Source organism: Phascolarctos cinereus, unplaced genomic scaffold, assembly GCF_003287225.1.
Source record: "Phascolarctos cinereus isolate Bilbo 61053 unplaced genomic scaffold, phaCin_HiC Scaffold_4;HRSCAF=312, whole genome shotgun sequence".
In the NCBI taxonomy this organism is placed as follows: domain Eukaryota; kingdom Metazoa; phylum Chordata; class Mammalia; order Diprotodontia; family Phascolarctidae; genus Phascolarctos; species Phascolarctos cinereus.
In genome coordinates, this window is record NW_027555847.1 from 2,598,536 (window position 1) to 2,605,313 (window position 6,778).

Consider the following 6,778-nt stretch of genomic DNA (forward strand, 5'->3'; position numbering starts at 1 on the left):
TGTCACCCATCCCCCCCCAAATTCCATCAAGGCCAAGAGCTCCAAGATCAAATATAAAAATGTCTCTTTGCCTTTTAAAACCCTCCATAACCTAGCCCCTTCCTACCTTTCCACTCTTCATACACCTTATTCCCTTTCACATCCCCTCTGAGCCAGTGACACTGGCCTCCTGGCTATTCCTTGAGCTTGGAACGCCATGGCCCAAATCAACATTTGTCCCTGCCCTCCTTATCCCCCCTTCCTAGCTTCCCTGGCCTCTTCCAAGACTCAGCTAAAGGCCCACCTTCTGCATGAAGGCTTTCCCAGTCCCTCTCAATGTCAGAGCTTTTCCTCTGAGATCATCCCCAGTTTGTCCTGTACCTATTATTTGGATATGGTTGTTTTCAGGCTGTCTCCCCCATTAGGTTAGAAGCCCCTTGAAAGCGGGTAGCATCTTTTGCCTTTCTTTACATCCTCCATATTTAGCACAATATCTGGCCCACAGAAGACACTTTATAAATGCTGTTGGCTTGAGTTCCTATTCTGGTGTGCTCTCATTTCTCGCCTGGCTCACTATTTGGGGGACTTTTCTGACTGACTTCTCCACCATGCCCCCATGTCAGGACCTAACCCCCTTTTCACATTCCTTTTGTATTTTTTCTTCTCCCATTAGACTGTAAGCTTCTTAAGGGCAGGGACTGCCTTTTTTCATGTTTGTCTCCCTAATGCTTTGCACAGTGCCCGGCACATGGTAGGCAGTTAATAAATGTTTTTTTTTTTTAACTATTGCTACTCTCTAACGTTAAATGACAATAATCTGTATCCATTTAACCAATTAACACCAATTAGCTTTAGGAAAGGAGCATTTACTGAGAATCTGGAAAACCTCTTGTCAGTGCTGAGGCAGAGAATTTCTTCTTTAGGTGTAAGTCAGATGAAACGGCGACTCAGGCACTTCCAATTCAGATGTGTAATTCTACAGCACATTGCTGTCTAGAAAATGCCATCATCCAGAGGAGGCAAAGACGTAACAACATGAAGATAAAGGGTGTGGGTGAATCCAGCCGGGGAGCTTAGGGGTAGGGGGGTGGGGAGGGTAGGCTTGCCAGGAGGGAGGGGGTCAGTCCTCAGGGTCTCTGGAATGTTTCCAAGTTAAAGAAGCCAGGCCTCTGAGCAGAGCTGAGCAGCAAGGAATACACACTGACTGAGGTAGCTCCTTTCACAGTCTAAGGTTGCCTGGGGATAGTAGAGAGACACAGAGAAAGCCAAAACCTGTTTGGCCAATGGGAGAGGCTGGTCCATTATACAACAGTGGCAGAAGTAAGATTCACTTAGAAGGCGGCAGAGAGGGAAAACCAAAGAAGGCCTTTGTGAGGCTGCGCAGCTCTGAATAAATGACAGTCTTGGGGTCCTGTCTTGGCACGACTCTGGCTTCCCCTGGGTTATGAGTGTCCCTGGATAAGTCTTATGTGACAGACAGTACAATGTGCTGCCTGAGGTATTGGGTACCAAGAACTCTGCAGGGTTGGGGCCATAGCTCACCCATGTCACAGTTGGGACAGTAGGGTCCTGGAAAGCACCTTATGAACTGGTGGCCCTTCTTCCAGGATGCCCTATCTGAAGCCAAAGACCTTGACAGTTGGAGGCCAAAGGCTTCTATCACCCAAATCCCATCAGAAAAGTTTGGAATTATGTGACACAAATCAATGTTAAAGATGTATCAGATGCCTTGTGCTTTCCTTTACATCAACCTGCTTTCCCCTACCTGCAATGGGACTTGGGGAAATGATCACCCAGGAGTCCAGCCTTCAGTGTCACATCCCAGGCTGTGCTGTTCATAACACTGCCCTCATCTGCTAGCTTAACAATACTGTCCAAAAAAGGAAAGGAGGTTAGTCTGGTATGGCCTGTTCTTAAGAATGCTGTGCTGGTTCTTTGTAATGACTACTTACCTCTCTGGATGTTCATCAACCATCTGGTTAATGATCCATTCTAGAATTTTCCCAGGACAACATAGGGATATATTGGAGAGGATGGGATCCCATTTGTCAACTGCGTAAAGAAGGCAATTTCAGTAGCCTCATAAAAAGGTATTCCTACCTTCTCTCTCCCCCACATCAAAGAATCTCAACATTGGGAGGGTCCTCAGAGACTATGTAGTCTAGTATCTACCTGAATAATGATGCCATTTACTTCCTTAAAAAATGATAATACAGCCTTTCCTAAAGACCTCCAATTACGGAAAACCCACTGCCTCTCAAGGTGGGCATCCCATTCCCTTTTTGAATAATCCAAACAATTTTGGTCCTCATAACAAGCAAGAGGAAATGGCACTCAGGGTATATAGCACTTGGTGGGACTTCAGATCAGCTACGGAGAAGGAGGAGCCCATGAAGATCAGTGCTGGGAGTGGAAGGGGGTCTTTGACTCCCTATCCTTTTGGGGGCATCCAGAGAGCCTTGGATACAAGGCCTCATGGAAAAGACCCAAGGACCTCCAGAGGTCTATGCTAAGGAGAAACAGAGTAGAAATATGCCAGTTGTTTAGTCACAGTAGGGGCAAAGTGTATTTGCTCCCTAGAACACTAGGGTAGCTTCCTAACTTAACTGATTATTCTTGCTAATTAGTTTCTTCATTGTTGAGGGAGAAAAAGTAAAGATAAGTCAACAAAGCATTTATTAAACACCTACTGTGTGACAGGCACTGTGCTAAGTGCTGGGGATACAATGAAAGACAAAAAACCAATTCCTACTCTCAAAAACCTCACAATCTAATGGAGTTTACAATCTAATCATACAATAAAAACAGAAATTTAGTTATTTTAAAATAATATAATCTTAAAAATCATTATTTAAGATCTTTGCAACATCTAAATTTTGGTGGGTTGAGGCAAAACCTCATTCTACTTGAGGTGCTGTGTGTGAGATAGAAATAGTGATGAGCAAAGGCTTTTTAAAATAAATGAACAATAAGCATTAGCTGGGATGAGGGGTAGAGAAGGAATGTTATGTTCTTTAGTCTTCTCAATGAGGTGTGCATCCTCAAAGGTGTCATTTGCGGTAGAAATAATCTGTTACAGCCTCCATGATCCCATTGCATACTCTTAACAAGCAGACCTTTGATGTTCATGTAGATCATTTTCATGAAGATTTTGGAAAGAAAGCAAGCATTTTGGTTAGGAGTTGCCACCCATGTGATGGACAAAAATACAAATAAACTCACATATATTAAAATGTAATGCTAGTGGCTTGTAATTAGATGGATTCACCAAGAAACAAATAGATAGCACCTTGTTCCTTCATTTATCCAGCCAATGTTCGGCAAATACATGGAGATGTGCCTTTTTCTCATGTGTTTTCAGGGCTTTGACCATCCTTAAATTCCTAAAATTGTTGTTCCACTGATTCTCCTTCTGGAAGAGATGCAGACATATAGTTGAGGACAGGCAGATGGGCAGTCAGACTGACAGATAGGCAGGCAGACAGACAGACAGACAAAGGCACCATAACAACATGTGTTCCATATTTTGATGGGTCTGGAATTGTAGTAATATGGGTCAAACCAGAGCTGGGGAAGAGTCAGAGCCCGTTGCTCCAGGGACCTTCTCAGACCATCTATCTAAGTAATAGGGAAGTAGTCATTTCCCAACTGGCTGCATTTCTATGGCCCCCAGAGAAATGTCTCTGGGTCCCATGACCCAAGACCCTCCCCCAGGTGCCTACATGCACCCACACACACACACACACACACACACACACACACACACATACATTCAGCTTTCTTTTTAACATGTGGTCTCCTCTCATTAGAGCTCCTTGAGGGCAGAGAAAGTTCTTGGACTCTTTTTTTTTCTATCCCCAGCACTTAACACAGGGCCTGGCATAAAGTGGGTGCTTAATAAACATTTACATTGGCTGAACTTTTGCAGGAAATAATTATATTCAAGGTCAATTTTTTGGTCATTTTCCATTCCTCACTTTTTGGTATCAATGCTTCTTTTGAATATATTATGCAATCATTCATAGTGTCTTCTTTCCATACATAGTCTTCCAATTTGATGGTGATTTTGATCTTTGTTCAGCAAGTTGGGGGTCAGACTATGCAGAGACAGCTGATATAGGAATAACTATCTCAGTAGTCAACCTATTTAAGATAGAGTCATTACGGGTGAAGTGGTCCATTTTTCAGTGTTCCAGAGAAGTATTTCCAAAGAAAACCATCACAGGAAAATCATCACAGCTTATATTTGATTGCAGAAGTTAAAAAAGTAGATAAATTCCACAAGAAACTTGATGTCTCTCCAAATTAAATCAGTTTATACCCTGATGCTTGTTGTACTCAATGCAAAGGTGGGCATAGATAATGGTGGTGAGAAATAGGTAGGAAAACACAGTTCAGCAATATGGAAGGCAGCAGGCCAACCAGCACACCACACCCAAGCCTCGTGACCTCTTCAATACATCTTGAATTGTTTATTTGGGAAAAGAACTAGGAGGTACAGAACATGGTGAGCACCCAGCATATCACAAAAACCACAAAGTGTATTATATTCCAATTGATAGACACTGACTCTTTATTGACAAGGGAGCCTTTGTGAATCACTTGTCTGTGTAAAGACTAACCATGAAGGATAATGCTAGGGAAAGAACAGCCACCAGCCAAGCAAACTTCCTGATCCTGAAAGGAAGATTAGAAGGACAGACAAGAATAGGAATCGAATGGGGTGTCAGAGATGCCTCTTAGATAATGAGGAATGGCTGAACCCATTGCAGTATATAAACATGATGGAATTTGGTCATGTTGTAAGAAATCAGGAAGGAAAATTTCAGAGAATCCTGGGTAGGATGAAATGACAGTGAAATGAGCAGAACCAGGAGAGTAATTTATACATAGACAGGAACATTGTTCTTGTAAATAAAAGCGACTTAGAAAAACTTCAGGACTCTGATCAAAGCAACAATTAAGCCAATCATCCCATGACCTACACTCACCCCCTACTAGGGGTGTTGGACATCAGGTGCAGAGACAGACATTTTTTGACATGGCCATTGCATGGATTCATTTTGCTCGACTATGCTGATTTGTCACATGGGTTTTTCCGCTTTCTTTCTCTTGGTCAACAGGGAGATGAGAGAAGCACCCAAGGATGCCTGAAGGGACCATTGGTGATGATAATGCCCCCAAAAGGCCAGCATAACTTTTTTTAATGTGCAGAAGGGAACAAAAGAAAGCTTAGGGGAAAACACAAGCAGGACAGTATTGAAAGTAAGTTGTAGGATTGATTATATCTTTTTTTTTTTAAAGCAAGTGGTATGAAATGGAGATTCATAGTTTCCTACAGAATCCTCTTTCCAAGTTCCACCACATGTGTAGAAATGCTCTTTTCTGTTGCTGCAGTTCAGAATCAAAAAGATAAAAGAAACTCACCTCTTCATTTTCTGCAAATCCTGTTGACACAACAGCTCCAACTCTTTATGTTCATCATGAGCAGCAAGGGAAGACGACCAAGTATTTCATGAAATGATACTCCTTGCTGCCTTTGAGGGGGCAATGAAGCCCAGCAGGTCAACTCTTTCAATTGCCTCCTCAAGAGAAATCTGGGAGCCATCCTTCTATTTAGCTCCAACTGTCTTTTTGTCTTCTGGCTTGTGACGTGTAAATAGCTTGAGAGACATAATTTCTGGGTAATTAGTCATTTTATTAATTATGCTGGTGGATAATTAATAAAATGGGTCAGTGGCATTCTTGAATGCCAAAGACCCCTCTTGGAACCCACTCAATGCTGATTTGCCCTTGGAAGAGTGGATGTTCCTGAGGGTGGCATTCAATTGGTTAACAATGAGAAGAATTAATATTATAATGAGAGGTGGACCCATTCTAATGAGGGGCTGGGGAGCTTGACTTTGATCACTCTTGCTCCCAGAACACCCCCAACCTCAGGCAATCTAGGCAAAGGGTCCCACTCACCCATCCAAGCCAGAGTAGAAAGCGATGGGCTTTCCCACTTAGGTGGGGTCTGCACAAGATTGAGGAGAAAGCTAATCCAACCTCATTATCAGCAATGTCCTTCAGATGCTGACTACACCCAGTAGAGAATGAGAAGATAGAAGGGGAAAAAACCTGGGATTTCCCCAATAATTGGCGATTTAATAATCATTTCTCTCAGACTTTACTTATCCTGAGGATGTCAATGCTACTACCATTCAGTTTTAATGCCGTGGCCATCCACTTGGTGATCGGACAAAGGCTTTAATGCACACGTGTGTATGTGTTTGTACTTGTTGTTTAGTCACTTTCATTCGTGTCTGACACTTTGTGATTGACCCTATTTAGAGTTTTCTTGGCAGAGATACTGGAGTGATTTGTCCTTTCCTTCTCCAGGTCATTTTACAGATGAGGAAACTGAGGCCTGGGGTCCCACAACTCATAAATGGCAGAGGCTGGATTTGAACTCAGGATGATGAGTCTTTCTGACTGTAGGCCCAGAACTCTACCTACTGCACCATCTAGCTGCCCTGTATATACAGATAGAAAGAGCCATAGAGAGAGAACCTATAATTGTTAGTATTCATTTATTGTCTTACAGACTATAATCTGGAGCACTCTCTGCCCCCCTTCTTCCTCCCTCTACCCACCACGATCACTGTGGAAGTAAAGAGGCCAGTACAAACCTGAGGGTCATTTTTAAAAAAGTTCTCAATTGTCATGTAATTCCTCCTCCATCAGCATGCCCATTGCATGACCCAATGGAATATAAAATGCCCCCATGGTTTTGTCACTGGGAATGATTCTAAAGAAG